Raw genomic sequence first — 15,949 nt, 5'->3', positions numbered from 1 at the left:
AAACAGAGGGCCCCAAAGAACAGCCTTCCAACTCCATGGAAGCAACTAGACGATGGCCTTACGCCAAACCGGCGGTAGCGACCCGCCTCGTCTCAGATTCTCAGATTGAGGGGGTTCCTACAGACCTTCCGACTCCGCGGAAGCAAAACTACCCCCCTCCAGATGGAGGGTCGAGGTGTCCCCTGACTCCTCCCGCCCTTGATCCCCCTGTGCGTCCACTTAGATCATTGCAGGCGATTACAGATTTCAGAAGTGAGCTCACACAGAACAGATACAGAACAAGTCCCTGAACAGAGGCAGTAGAAAACTGCCTAGGAATGCTTCTCTTCTACCTTTTTTTAAAAGATAGGCCAGATTCGAACCCTTAGCCAGTCCGAGTTTTGACAGTGAGTACCATCTAGAAGCCATTCCTCCAGATACAGGAAAAGTCCCTTAGAGATAACATATATCACACAGAACAGAATACACAACACACAGACACTTACCGCGGCCAGTCAGACTCTACGGATTGGGGGGGGTCCCTCAATGGTTTTGGGGATCCCAGACGAGCCCCCAAATGTTATGCCCAGATTTCAGGATCTCCAAGAAACCACATCAGGGAGCCACCAGTCCGATGCAAAAGCATAAGAGTCTTTATTCGAGCTAGCTCGGCTCCCCCACCTTGCCGACGCAGCGACAGGAAGCAGAGAGAGAGATAACTCTGTGTGGAGACGGGTTATATAGGGGGAGTTGGAGGAAGGGGAGGAGAAAGGACTGTGCTCTGCCGATTGGCCAGGCACAAGTCTGTGTCTTGTTCCTGGGTGTGGCTAGCAGAGGCTTAGACTTCCGGGAAGGAGCTCCTTGCTAAGCACGTGGCCAAGGTAAGATGGAGCACTTACCCTGGGGCAAGGTGGAGGGCGTAGCCCTTACCCTGGGGCAAGGTGGAGGGCCTAGCCCTCACCCTTTCACCAACTGAATGTTGTCTAAAGGAAATCCCACTTTAAATATAGGGACACAGACAGGTTAAAGGAAAAGAATTAAAAAAGATATACCATGAAAGGGATACACCATGCCCAGATTAGGCACATGAAACCTGCAGGGGCTGTATTAATATCAGACAGAGCAGGCTTCAGAATGATACCATCTTTACACCCTGGATAAGGAAGGACATTTCATAATGATAAATAGGTTAATTCATCAATAAGACAATAATACTGAATTTTCATGTACCTCATAAGTAACTGAGCTTCAAAAAAAACAAGAGGGCTTCAAAATGCAAGAAGTAAATCCTGACAAAAATAAATGGAGAAATAGTCAAATGCACATTTACAGTTAGAGATTTCAACATTCCTCTCTCAAAACTAGACTTATTTTCTTTTTTTTCCTAAATTGAGCACAGACAAGGGAAGAGAAACTGGGTTTTCTAGTTCAGATATCTTTCCAGGCAATTCTGACTTGTGGTTTCATTTCCACATTTCCCACAGTCTTATCTGAAGAGGTTCCTGAGGGACAGAGGAACTCTAAGACTTAGATTTGGTTCCTAATCCTGGGCAGTGTGTGGCTTGGTGTGTGCCATCTACTCTTTCTAGGCCTCTGTTTCCTCCTTTGTCAGAAATAGACAGCAGTCTCTCTCCTGTTTAAAGATCTACTGAAACCACTGTGAGTGGACCGAGGAGGAGGCTGCTCACAGCCTTGCAGAGATATGCCCGGTAGTGTTGACAGTGTAGAGATGCTGGAGACAGAAGCTGGGGACAGAGCAAGTGTGGGTGTCCAGATGAGCCAAGGTCTCAGTGTCTCCTAGAGACTTAGGTCTCTGGTTAAAGTTTTCTTTGACTTGTAGAAGCCTCTACATTCAAGCTGCTAAAAGATCTGAATGGGGACACAGGGGAAGACGTCCCTTCCTGGGACAGATGGACAGTTCAGTGTCTTATCTTCTTATGGACATTCACCCCAATGTGTATGTGTGGAGGGGAAGGGCCTGTGTGTGTGTGTGTGTGTGTGTGCGCACGCACGCCCACACACACGCACTTGGGTGTGTGGTTTTTGCAGGAGGATTTAGGAATGACAGAGCAGTGTGTTTGTTCAATGGGTATATAAGGCACTTGATCCCCTGGTGCCACCAGGGATTATCCCAGGATCTGGGGCCACAGCCTGAGGTCAGTGGAAAACAGGCAAGAGCAACACTTGTTGGGCTCCAGTAAGAAGAGCTCAGGGAGGGCCAGGTCCCATGGGCAGGTTTGGGGAGTGATGGGAGAGGGAAACATTTTTGTCTTTGGGCTTGTAGGTTACTGCCACTGAGGGACACAAGGAAAGCCTGTGGGCCCTAGAGGCACAAACACCAGGGAAGAATGTGATTGTCAGGTGATGGTTCGAGGCCTTCTTATATACATTCTGTCACTCAGGATAGACCTCAACTATGGCCTCTGGACTCCAGCTGGAAACACAGGACCAGGAAGCCCAGCAGCTCAGCTGTGCGCAGTTTCCCAGCCGCCATCCATATGTGCAGCCACAACAAAAGCCTGTGCCCTCATAGCTTGCACAGGCAGCCCACCAGCTTTGCTGCCACCTGTGGTGGATGCTCCTCGGGACTCTAGAAAGCCAGTGCCTGCGCCAGTTGGTACACGACATTGCAGTAGGGGTCACTCAAGTGGTGCAGCACCAGTCGCTCCACAGCACCAGCAGCTCCTGCACCCGGGCCTCTAGGTCACTGCCCACTGCCCAGTTGTGCAAGGTGCCCCCCGCACTCGGCCACCAGAGCCTGCAGTGGAAGGTTGTCAGTGTGGTGCAGGAAATCCTGTGGAGAGTCCCGACCCAGGCCCTCCTTGCATGTGAACAGCACGATGGTGTACGCCACCACTTGTCCCCGAACAGGACCTTGAGCTCACTCATGGCCAGCTGATCCTGTGCAGTGAAGCAGCCCAGCTGAGTCATGAGGATCAGCATGTGGGGCCCAGGCATGGACAGCAAGTAGCATCTTCTCACACCTCATGGTCTGCCCTGGGGACTAGGGAGCTAAAAAGATCTGGGGTGTCCATGACTTCCACATGCCACCTCTCCCACCTGCAACTCCCCACTTTGCAGGCTCTGGTCACTGAGTGGCTGTGAGTCTGGAGAGGAAGGGCCTGTGGCCCAGGATGCTGTTCCCGGTAGCGCTCTTCCCAGCCCCTGTCTTCCCCACCAGGATGAGCCTTAGCATGGCCTGCGTGGTGTCTTTGGAACCTGGAGATCAAGTCATCTGTGAGCTTCCAAAGCTTAAAGCAACAGAACCCGGTTACCTGGAACCCCAGAAGCCCTTGGAACAAGAACAACAGTGCCTCAACTCTGCTTTTCCAACCAAAGCCTTATGAACTCAGGAGAATCTTCACCGTCTATCCCTGTGACCCTGGCTTCACCATCTGGAGGGCATTTCTCTAGGGGAGTCCCCTTCATCATTCCAGACATGACCTCACCTCCATTATCCCTGGTGGTCCACATCCTGCAGAGCTGTCCCTATTTGAGGCTTCAGTGGCCTCAGCCATACTTCTCCCAGATTCCAGCCCAGGGAAAACAGTCAGGAGTGGTTAGCAGCCTGGGGATAGAGAGTTGGCTGGAGTCCCAGACACTCTGGGTTTGACTCACAGTCCTGCCTTCGGCCAGCTGTGCCACCTTGGAAGTTGCTTAATGTAAAAGTTAAAAATTTGTACAAAAATGGAACTAAGAGTATTGAGTTGTTTCTTCTGGGGTCTTGAGAGGATTAGATGAGGTCACATCCTTCCTTCTTCCTTCTCTCCTCTCTCTCTTCTCCACATTCCCCTTCCTCTTAAACCTACTTCCTGCTAATAAGGCACCCGTTTAAACCTCCATCCTGGTTCTCTAACATTCTACCTGGTGAGTCACACTTCTTCCAGTGCATGATCTGATACCCTCTTCATCCTCTTCCAAGGAGATCACAGCAGGTTTATTAACCTCACTTTATGCCTCGGGAATGGAAGTATAAGCTAGTCAAGTTCATATCTCCCAGCTGGGCAGGGGCACAGATTCAGCTAAAATGCACATTCAGGACTCTTACTGTTTCACCTTAAACATGTTTGGAGTCATCTGTTTAGTCCTGAGTTTGCCCATTCCCCTCACAGAGCTCACACCAGGGGGCAAGTATGCAGTGCACATATTCTTATCATAGGCAATTTCTTCATCTCTTCTGTCCTCCCATGCTTACCTGAAAAACTCCCAAACACAATTTCATTCATTCATTCATTAAATAGGTTTAACTACCTATAATGTACCAGGCCAAATCCAAAGAACTGGTGACACCACACAGATACAGTTCATGCTTCCCACTTCCCCAGAATGTCAGAATAGAGGGCAGAACATTGGAAGGACCTAGGCTGGATTTAGAATGATACTCTGAGAGGGTTTGGAGACTTTGGTTTTGTCTTTTCAGGGACATCAAATTCAAAGGGCAGACAGGAGATTGTAACACTCATGGTAGTGAGAAAGCTTTCGATATTAGATTTTCCCAAGTAATTCTATGTTAGTGACCAAAGCTGTAGATACTAAGTTTTCCCAAGAGATTCAGAAGCCAGGGGAGACTTTGGAAAACCATGAGAACTAGAAAACTTGCTCAGTGATAGGGAAACACTTAGGGTTGTTGTCCTGGGAGATAAACAAGAAGAGAACTGGAGTTTTGGTTTTGGAAAGTGAAGAAGAAACCTATGTCCCAGGTGAGCTGCAGCCTCTGACTCTGCTCTTGGGAAGTCAACTTACTGTCCTGTCTCAATGCATCTAAACATGTCCAGTGTCCTGGAGAGACTGGGACACTCCCCTCCAACTCCTGACATCCTGCCCCCAAGCTGAGGCTTCTCCAAGTAAAGTGGCTCCAGCCAATCAGTCATCGTTTAATACAATCGAACATTCTGTGCTCCGAGTCCCTGTGCACAGTGCAGTCTGTCCTCAGTCTACCTCTCCAGCCTCAGCCCAGTGAAGCCCCTCACTCACATGCTCTCCAGAGAACAGATGTCAAGCCTTTCCCAACTGCCTTGTGCCCTCAGGCCTGTAACTGTCCGAGCCTCCCCCACATGCTGTCTGAGTCCTCTCTGTGCTTCACCTTCCATTTCTATTTCCACCTCTTCACATTGTCCATCTGGTCACCAGAGGTGACTGTTCTCTCCAGGTGGCACTGCAGAAGGAGAAGCCCAGAGAGAGATGAGCTGAACACCTTGTCTCTGACCAAATGACTCAGATGATAGGCTGGCCTGGTCCTCAATCCAAAGGGGTTCATATTTCTGCAGGAACTCCCCCCTCCCAAATCCTTCATAATGTTCACCCCCATGGAAATCCATACACTCCCATGACTGACACTAGAGCAGAAATGGAGAAAGAGCCACAGATGCAAAGGCCAGAAATTTAGCTAATGCAAGGAGTCCTGGCCAAAGTGGAGATGAGAAGGTTCTGGGAACTGACAGTACGTGGGTAAGCTGGGGATCAGAAAGTTCCTGGACAAGTCCAGGGAGCTGAAATCTGGGGTTACAAACACATACTGTCATAGAAGAATGAAAACCATGTGGGATCTTATATGTTAAACCTCGAAGGGACTGAGTTTATTCACCTAGTCCAGGACTTCCTTAACCTCCAGTTTCTGGGAATTATCTAGGGGATTCTGTTAAATGTGTATTTCTCAGAGATTTTGCTTCACATACCTGTACTTTCAGAATATAAGCACCCCCACACCCAGGCCAATGATTGTGATGCGCTCAGTTCCTGATCTCAGTGTCTGGATCAGATTTCCTAGTCCAACCCCTTTGTCATGCAAAGGAAGGGAGGGAGTTCAGAGAGCACAGCCACACAAACAGTCCTGGGCAGCTTGTATTGGGGAGCAGGTGTTTAAGAGCAAGTATTGGAAGACCATGGTAATGACCTTTGTCATCTCCTGCAAGTTGCTTCCTGGACACTTGGAGGAGAGTGGAGCATTTTAGGTGGCTCAGCCCAGATACACACAGATTTTCACTTTAACGTGTTCTGAGTTTAGACTCACTTATATGACCTCAGAAATCTCTTTGCCTTGCTAGATATGCACATGGGGAGGCTTTGCTGTCTTCTAAAGTGTGTTTTGGTCCCTGCAGAAGAGTAAGCATACCTCTTCCTTCCTTCCTTGTTAGGGGAGTAGGTTAGGAGGGAGCTTAGCACAAGCAAGAGCCTGGGCATCTAGGCTGGAGGAGATGCTTGCCACTGCTCCTGAAGCTGCTGTGTGTGAAACTCAGGCATCCTTACACACCTGGGAGTGTGGAGTTACTCTTTCTAGATCCCACTCCCCTTCCTGGTACTTATTAGAATGGAGGTGCTCACTCAGTGAGCTTCTTGCAGGCACTGAATTCTTCCTGGTCCTCAAAGGTCCTACTCCATGGCCTGCTCCCTTCCCCTGCTGGCCCTCATGTTTCCTGCAGAATCAGTGACAGGCTCTGAGTCTGGCCCCAGAATGCCCTGACCTACTGCTGTCTTCTAGTCATAAGTGCAGCAGGCTCTTCCTCCCAGCACATGGGGAAATATCCTTCCTCTCAGACCACAGAGGCAGGAAGTCCAGGGAGGGGGTGCCTAGGGGTGACAACTTAAAGAGACAAGAATATTCACCACTGCTGGCCTGATTACCCCTAACTGCTTCTGCCTCAGACCCTGCACTCAGGACCCAGGCTTCTCTCCCTCTGGCTGGCCGCAGGCTTTGCCCAGCCCTGGCTTTATCAGGAAGGATGTCTGGAGTGACATCTGGAAGACATCTGGTCTATCTGGTCTAATTAGCATATTACCCTTTTATCCTATGTAATAAAGAGGGAGTATGCTAATTGACTGCCATGCCCTCATAAGAGGGCGGCACCTATATTCACAAGAGGGCAACACCCAGCCCCCTCAGACTCATTGGGGGGGAGGGCCTCAAGTGTGCAGGCAGGTCTGGATGCTCTGTGCACCTGCCACAGGAGTCCCCCAGTCCCTTCAGCCCTGCCAGCAGTGAATTTTCATGTGACCATTACCTTTTTAAAAAATCCTTACCCATGCCCTAGCCAGTTTTGCTCAGTGGATAGAGCATCGGCCTGCAGACTGAAGGGTCCAGGTTTGATTCTGGTCAAGGCACATGCCTGGGTTGTGCACTCAATCCCCAATGGGGGGCACGCAGGAGGCAGCTGATCAATGATTCTCTCTCATCATTGATATTTCTATCTCTCTCTCCCCCTTTCTCTTCTCTGAAATCAATAAAAATATATTTTAAAAAAATCCTTACCCAAGGATATGATTCTTTATTTTAGATCATCTGTTCTCAGGGAGCAGGCCTAAGCCAGCAGGTGGACATCCCCCAAGGATCCCAGACTATGAGAGGACACAAGCTCGCTGAGGGACCCCCTGTGTGCATGAGTTTTAATGCACTGGGCCTCTAGTTAGTATAGATAATCATTATGCTGTGTATTTGATCTCCAGAACCTATGCATCTCTAACTGGAATTTTGTACTGTTTAACTAACATCTCCCCATTTCCCCCATCCACTAGCCCCTGGTAATCAGAGTGTGATTCTTAGTCAGGCCACAAGCCTGTGTTGTGGCCTCGATCCCCAATAAGGGGTGTGCAGGAGGCAACCAATTGATGATTCCCTCTCATCATTGATGTTTCTCCCTCTCTCTCTCCCTCTACCTTTCTCTCTGAAATCAATAAAAGATATACTTTTAAAAAGTGGTATCAACTTCTCCCCCAGAATCCTTGGTAATCTGTCAGTGGGAGGTCCTTGTTCCCAGTCCCGCCGAGCCCTACAAGTCTCAGCTATGCGTGAGTGCATCTCCATCCATGTTGGCCAAGCTGGTGTCCAGATCGGCAATGCCTGCTGGGAGCTCTACTGCCTGGAACACGGCATCCAGCCCAATGGCCAGATGCCAAGTGACAAGACCATTGGTGGGGGAGATGACTCCTTCAACACCTTCTTCAGTGAGACAGGCGCTGGCAAGCATGTGCCCAGGGCAGTGTTTGTAGACCTGGAACCCACAGTCATAGATGAAGTTTGAAATGGCACCTACCACCAGCTCTTCCACCCTGAGCAGCTGATCACCGGCAAGAAAGATGCTGCCAATAACTATGCCCGTGGACACTACACCATTGGCAAGGAGATCATTGATCTGGTCCTGGACCGAATTCGGAAACTGGCTGACCAGTGCACAGACCTTCACGGCTTCTTGGTTTTCCACAGCTTTGGTGGGGGAACTGGTTCTGGGTTCATCTCCCTGCTGATGGAACATCTCTCCATCGATTACGGCAAGAAGTCCAAGCTGGAGTTCTCCATTTACCCAGCCCCCCAGGTCTCCACAGCTGTAGTTGAGCCCTACAACTCCATCCTCACCACCCAAACCACCCTGGAGCACTCTGATTGTGCCTTCATGGTTGACAATGAGGCCATCTATGACATCTGTCGTAGAAACCTCAATATTGAGGGCCCAACCTACACTAACCTTAACCCCCTTATTAACCAGATTGTGTCCTCCATCACTGCATCCTTCAGGTTTGATGGAGCCCTGAATGTTGATCTGAATGAATTCCAGACCAACCTGGTGCCCTATCCCCGCATCCACTTCCCTCTGGCCACATACACCCCTGTCATCTCTGCTGAGAAAGCCTACCATGAGCAGCTTACTGTAGCAGAAATCACCAATGCGTGCTTTGAGCCAGCCAACCAGATGGTGAAATGTGACCCTCGCCATGGTAAATACATGGCTTGCTGCCTGTTGTACTGTGGTGACGTGGTCCCCAAAGATGTCAATGCTGCCATTGCCACCATCAAGACCAAGCGCAGCATCCAGTTTGTGGACTAGTGCCCCACTGGCTTCAAAGTTGGCATTAACTACCAGCCTCCCACTGTGGTCCCTGGTGGAGACCTGGCCAAAGTACAGAAAGCTGTGTGCATGCTGAGCAACACCACAGCGATTGCTGAGGCCTGGGCTCACCTGGACCACAAGTTTGACCTGATGTATGCCAAGTGTGCCTTTGTCCACTGGTACGTGGGTGAGGGCAAGGAGGAAGAAGAGTTTTCTGAGGCCCATGAGGACATGGCTGCCCTTGAGAAGGATTATGAGGAGGTTGGAGCAGATAGTATGAGGGAGAGGATGAGGGTGAGGAGTACTAACCTGTCAGCTGCGATGTTACACTCCAGTGTCTTGGGATTGTCTTATTTCTGTTGTTCTGTGAAGTCTGTTGTGTCCTAAACTTTGCAATAAAGTTGTTTTCATTTTGAATGTCAAAAAAAAAATGGTATCACATAGTATTTATTATCCTCTGCATAACTAGTTTCACTTAGCAAATGCTCATAAGTCCATGCAAATGGAAACATGTTCTTCTAATTCTCGTGGAAGAATATACACACACACACACACACACACACACACATGCCAAAAGTAGCTTTACAGTTGTGAGTATTCAAAATACAGTTTATTCCTCTATGATTATTTATTGATCATTGCATTATTTGTTTCTTGTCTCACAACTGTAAACCTTTTTCCCACCCCTGTAGATATATATACCTCACATAATCTTCATCTCTTCATCTGTAGACAGGGTGTTTCCATTTCTTGGCTATTGTGAATAATGCTGCAATGAACATGTCTTTTCCAGATCCTGCTTCCATTGCCTTTCAATAGATTTCCATATGGACCATATGATAGTGCTACTTTTATTTTTTGATAACTCTCCATACTGTCTTCCATAGTGACTGCACCAATTATATTCCCACCAATGGTGTACAAGGTTTCCCTTTTCTCCAAATCCTCACCAACACTTATTATATCTTGTCCTACCTAATAAAAGAGAAACATGGTAATTAGCTGTACATCCGCTACCTTTCCCATTGGCTAATCAGCGAGATATGCAAATTAAGTGCCAATCAAGATGGCGGCGGGCAGCCAGGCAGCTTGAAGTGAACAGGGAGGCTTGCTTGCTTCAGTGACGGAGGAAGCCAAGCTTCCCCGCCTGCCTTGCCGGCCTCTGAGCTTGCAGTTTGAAACATTGTAACAAATATAGAAGCTAAACAAAACCCCAGAAACCTCCTTTCAGTCAGCCAGGCTTCAGCCAGCAAGACCACATCATTGCTTCGAATACAGAAGGTAAACAAAGGCCAGAAACCTGCTTTCAGCAGCCGAGCCTCAGAGAGAAAGCTGGCTCTCAGCTCCAGTGACAGGCATAGAAGGTAAATAAATGCCAGAATAAAAAAAAAAGAAGAAAAAAAGGACAGGTTTGGAGCTTCAGTCACCCGCCAGCCTGAAAATGGCCCTCAGCCCCTCACCCAGACTGGCCAGGCACCCCAGTGGGGACCCCCTGAAGCAACAAGATGGCGGCTAATTTGCATACTGAAGGCAGGCGGCAGCAGGCAAGGCTGACTGAGGTCTGGGACCCGGATCTGTGACCCTGCCAGGCAGGGGGCAGTGCTTGAGGCTGTCTGCAGTCTCGGGACCCTGATCTGTGACCCTGCCAGGCGGGGAGCAGTGCTTGAGTCTGTCTGCGGTCTGGGAGCTGGATCCATGTCCTTGCAGGCAGAGGGGCAGTGCTTGAGGCTGTCCGCGGTCCCAGGACCCAGATCTGTGACCCTGCCAGATGGGGGGCAACACGGGAGGCTGTCCACAGTCCAGGACTCGGATCTGTGACCCTGCCAGGCCGGGGGGCAGTGCTTGAGGCTGTCCAGGTCCTGGGACCTAGAACTGTAACCTGGTGGGCAGGGGGGCAGCACGGGAGGCTGCCTGCAGTCTGGGACCCAAATCTGTGACCCTGCCAGGTGGGGGCCAGCACTTGAGGCTGTGCATGGTCCCAGGACTCGGATCCGTGACCCTTCACTGCGGGGAGGCAGCCACCAGCGCCCAGGGGTGACTGCGCAAGATCCACCTCCTGGCCCAGAAAGTGCAGGATCGCAGGGACAGCCACCGTGGCGGGCCAGACTGATGTCCTCCTGGCAGCACCACGGGGGTTTGCAGATCTGCAAAGCCAGAGGCCTCCAGTGTGCACATACCCCCCTGGTGTGCAAACATCCCCCAGCACACTGTCACCCTCCCATGCCTGCAACAGTTGCAAACCAAGGCGTGCACAAGTTCCCCCTGCCTCTCCACCACACTTCCATCAACGTGGCATGCCTAACACCCCCACAGGATGTGCACACATCCCCTCTGATGCGCTCACATCCTTTGGAGAGTGTCTGGGTGTTCTGGGTGCTGATAGTGGGAGATGACAGTGAGAGGGCCGAGTGGTGATGCCCTGTTCCCACGGAGGCCAGTGCAGCTATAAGATCACCTCTTGGGAGTTAATGCAGGTGCTGAGGCAGGAGCAGGTGCAGACAGACACACCTGGTGGGCGAGAGCGGCCCTCTCTGAGGTGCCTTCAGTCAGCATTCAAGATCAAGAACCCAGAGGCGGAGAGGAATTCCGTCCTCTCAGTGAAACAGTGGGATAGTCGGGGCAACTTTAGAGGAGGAATGTGCACTTTGGGTGCCAGCACCCATGAATGAAGGCTGCCCTGACTGAGCCTTGCTTGCTTGGGGCCTAGAGCACTCCTGTCGGGCAACAGGTGACAGGACGTGCTTTTCCGAATTAATGAGAGAAAACATTGATTCTCCTGCTGCCCACGAAGGTGGAAAGTGAAGTGGGGAGACATGTGGGGAATGAGCAAGGTTCGCTGTCTGGGGGTTCCAAATCTGCTGTTGGTTTATTTCACCACTGACGAGAGATATACAGGGTGTCCCCCCAAAATGTATACACACTTTGAATACCTACTAATTGCAATGGTTTTAAGCAAAAGAAAGGAACAACAATGGAGCTGTTATCTGTTAAAAGTGTGGGCACAAACAGGTAGTTGGACATTCCCTGAGGGCTCTCAGATTGGAGAGGGTGAAGGCCAGACTGAGGGGCCCCTTCTCCCTGCCTATCCCAGTGCACGAATTTTGTGCACCGGGCTACTAGTCTTTTTTTATAATAGTCATTGTAACAGGTGTGTGGTGATATCTCATTGAGGTTTTGATTTGCATTTCCCTGATAATTTGTGATATTTGGCACTTTTTCTTGTTCGCCATTAATATGTCTTCTTAGTAAAAATGTCTATTCAGTTCCTCTGCCTGTTTTTTTAAAATTGGGTTGATTAGGGTTGTTACAGATTTATATGTTTTCCTTATATATTTTGGATATGAACCCCTTATCAGATACTAGTGGCCCAGTGCACAAAATTTGTGCACAGGGATGGGGGTGTCACTCAGCCTGGTCTGCACCCTCTCCAATCTGGGACCCCTCAGTGGATGTCCAACTGTTGGACATCTCTCTCACAATCCAGGACCCCTGGGTCCTAACCACTCGCCTGTCTGCCTGCCTGACTGCCCCTAACCACTTCTGCCTGCCAGCCTGATTACCCATTAACCGCTCCCCTGCCTGCCTGATTGATGCCTAACTATTCCCCTGCTGGCCTGATTGCCCTCAACTGCCCTCCCCTCCTGGCCTGATCACCCCCAAGGCTTTTATTAGTAAAGATATAACCCTTCACATAAAATTTCACTAACCCTGCTTTATAATAAGGGCTTGACAATTGAATCATTGGGGCCAGACACCAAGATTTCCTTTCTTTGAATAGTGGAGGGAATAATTATCTTGTCTTTAAGTTGCCCTGAACATCAAATGAGATAATGACTTAGAAAAATATAAAACCACCATATTAAGACAACTGTCTTTTTCATGTACTGAAAAGATAAAGTGATAAAATGTAAAACACTATTTTTATTCTCCCCCTTCCTTCTTTTACAGCCTTTATTTAAACTGTGAAATTTATAAAAATTTCAGTCCTATTTTCATTTCTTTACATTCAATATTATTTTGTATTAGTTTCAGGCTTTATATTAGTTATGGAATAGTGGTTAGACAATCATATACTTTACAAAGTATTCCCCGATAAATCCAGTACCCACCTGGCATCATACCGTCATTACAACACTGTTGACTCTATTCCCTATTTAAGTGACAATAGGTTTACAGGTTTCTTCCAATCTTTCTTTTATGTTGCTTGTCCTTCCTTTTCTTTCTCACTTCTTCCCTCATTTTCTTTATATAGTATCTCAATTGGCCCTCAAAGCTCAGGGAAGGCACTGGGACACGCTTAATCTATTTTACAGACCAGGAAACTGAGGACAATTCCATTTGTCTGCGGAACTGGACTCAGCACTCATGGAGCCCTCACAGCTGTGCTAGCTCTGCCCTTCCTAAGGAGCAGCCGCGGGGCAAACAGAACAAACCTCTCTGTCAGGCTTCTGAACCTAGTTTTCAAGCACCTCTTCATCACAGATGCTCCACATTCTTTCCTCTCCACCACCCCCGCCCCCATTCTTTACTGTCCCCCCTTCTCCTTCTCTGGAGCAAGTGGTAGGCTTCCCACTCACCACACAGGCATGTGCCTCCCTGGCACAGGGCGGGCGAGGGCTTGCTTTTGGGCCAAAGCTGGAGCAGGAGCCCCCTCCTCTGAAGTGAAAAAGCTGCCACTGGGACGAAGCCAGGTTAGCACTGGGAGTTTCTCTGAATCACATCAGTCAGTTGTGTCAGTCAGTGGGGCACCTTGCAGTGCAGCACCCCTCCACTGAGGTGGCCCCACCCCTCAACCCCTGCCTCAGGGCTGTGGGTCCACGCTCCTCCGCCCGGCGTCTTTCCATGCCCCTTGCTCCCTGACCAGCCGACCCATGTCTTGGGGCCACTGCAAAATCTCGCTCCCCGCAGGCAAGGCAGATCCCCGCCCGCAGGTCCCCTGCCCCAGGCCAAGCTCCCTCTGGTGCACCCTGCCTAGCCAGGTTTTTGCTTTTGATCTGTGGCATTGGTGACAGCACACTCCTATCAAGCCTGGTACCCAGAGGGGCAAAGGGTCAGTTCTTTGCACAGAATGTTAGAGGTTGCAGTGGCATTTGCAGATGTCACCCAGAGCCTGCTGGTGAAGGCAGCGCCTCTGTGGGGTGTCCTCATAGAGGGTATTGCAGCGCTGCTCTGCACCCCTTGGCCCACCTGCCTCTTCACCGGCACTCCCTCAGATGGCCCGCAGTGGGCCTGGTGCCTCTGCTAGGTCTCCACCCTCACCTGAGTCACCTCCTTTCTTCCACATTCAGCCTTCATCCATCCCTCTCTCCTGCAGTGCTTGCGCTCCAGGCCCAAAAGAAAAGGACCAAGGCCAAGAAGGACAAAGCCCAAAGGAAGTGAATTTTGAGCCCCCACATCCCATTCTCTGGATTTACTCCCACGCCTCCTCTCTGTGTCACATTTTGAACGGGCACCCTGTGGCCCAGCCACATGGCCTCCGGGCGGTCTGGTAGAGTTGGTCTCATAAAGCTGTGGATCTGTGACCAGAGGCCCACCTGGGTCTCAGCAACCCCATGCCTGCTGGAAAGGGTTGTTGGAGGAGGACCAAGATTGTCAGTCATTAGCTCCCCAACTCCAGAGGAGGCACCACAGGCTCATGTCCTGGCTGCAGGCCCACTCCCCACTCTCCCTTGCCCCTGGCCAAGCAGTCATGACTGTTATGGAGTCTTGGCCTAATTTGCATATTCCTCTCATATTATAATAGGTTATGGATTGCTCCCATCCTAAAGATTGCCATTTCATTTTGTTGATAGCTTCCTCTGCTGTGCAAAACCTTTTTAATTTGATGTAGTCCCACTTATTTACTTTTGCTTTTCTTTCCTTGCTTTTGGTGTTAAATAACACAAAATCATTGTCACGATCAATGTCAAGGAGCTTACCCCTTTGTTTTCTTCTAGGAAATTTATGGTTTCAGGTCATATGCTGAAGTCTTAATCCATTTGGAGTTTATTTTTGTGTATGGTTTCTAATTTTATTCTTTTGCACATGGGTATTCAGTTTTCCCAGCACCACTTAATGAAGAGAATATCCTTTTCCCATTGTATATTTTTGACTCATTTGTTGTAAATTAACTGACCATTTATTTATGGGGTCTCAGTTTTATGATTATTATGTCTGTTTTTATGGCAATACCACAGTGTTTTGATTAGTATGGCTTTGTAATATAGTTTGAAATCAGGATGTGTGATGCCTCCAGCTTTGTTATTCTGTCTTAAGAATGCTTTGGCTATTCAGAGACTTTTGTGTTTCTATAAAAATTTTAGAATTTTTTGTTGTTGTTGTTATTTCTGGTGAAAATTCCATTGGAATTTTGATAGAAATTACATTGAATCTATAAATCACTTCAAGCACTATGGACATTTGAAAAACATTAATTCTTCCAATCCATAAGCACAAAATATATTTCCATGTATTTGTGTCTTCTTTAATTTCTTTCAACAGTGTCTTGTAGTTTCCAAGGTCTTTCAACTCTTGGTAAAATTTACCCCTAGGTATTTTATTCTTTATGATGTTAAAGTAAATGGGATTATTTCTTAATTTGTCTTTCTTATAAATCATTATTAGCATATAAAAATGAAACTTATTTTTTATATTTTTATATTGATTTTGTATCCTGCAAATTTACTAAATTTGATTATTATTTCTCATGAATTTGTGTTGTTTTTGTGAAGTCTTTAAGATTTTCTGCATATAAAATCATGTCATTTGCAAATAAAGACAAATTTACTTTTTCATTTCTGATTTGGATGCCTTTTCTCATACATAATTGCTCTCATTAAGATTTCTAGAACTATCAATAATAATAAAAGCATAATATGCTAATTAGACCGGACAACCAAAGAACCTTCTGGACGACCTTCCGGACAAAGCCGGGGCTGCAAGGCCCGAGCCCCTAGCACGAATTCCGTGCAACAGCCCTCTAGTCTACACTAATAAAAGACAAAGATGCTAATTGACCATACATTCACTATGCCCAAGCCATGCCCATCAGCCAATCAGAGCTAATATATGCAAATTAACCCAACCAAGATGGTGGCTGGAAGCAAAGGAGCTGGAGCAAGCCTGAGGCTTGGTTGCCCCAGCGATGGAGGAAGCCAAGCTTCCTGCCAGCC

The 15,949-nt window shown here is 48.5% G+C and overlaps 1 protein-coding gene and 1 pseudogene across 1 annotated transcript in view; one reads left to right on the top strand and one right to left on the bottom strand.

Annotated features, from left to right (window-relative positions):
* The window catches only part of LOC139016094 (GTPase IMAP family member 4-like), a 39,592-nt gene extending 38,772 nt beyond the window's left edge, over nucleotides 1-820 (bottom strand). Inside the window, exon 1 of the mRNA XM_070423708.1 lies at nucleotides 486-820. The gene's annotated coding sequence lies outside the window, so the exon portion shown is untranslated. The remainder of the gene's footprint in view (nucleotides 1-485) is intronic.
* A 6,933-nt stretch (nucleotides 821-7,753) lies between these two features.
* On the top strand, nucleotides 7,754-9,221 carry LOC139016696 (tubulin alpha-1C chain pseudogene; annotated as a pseudogene).
* The last annotated feature ends 6,728 nt before the right edge of the window (nucleotides 9,222-15,949 follow it).

Source organism: Myotis yumanensis, unplaced genomic scaffold (genome assembly GCF_028538775.1).
Source record: "Myotis yumanensis isolate MYYU_CA2020_CCGP unplaced genomic scaffold, mMyoYum1.0.hap1 SCAF_9, whole genome shotgun sequence".
In the NCBI taxonomy this organism is placed as follows: domain Eukaryota; kingdom Metazoa; phylum Chordata; class Mammalia; order Chiroptera; family Vespertilionidae; genus Myotis; species Myotis yumanensis.
The sequence above is the reverse complement of the archived record's forward strand: the minus strand, read 5'-3'. Positions and strand labels throughout refer to the sequence as shown.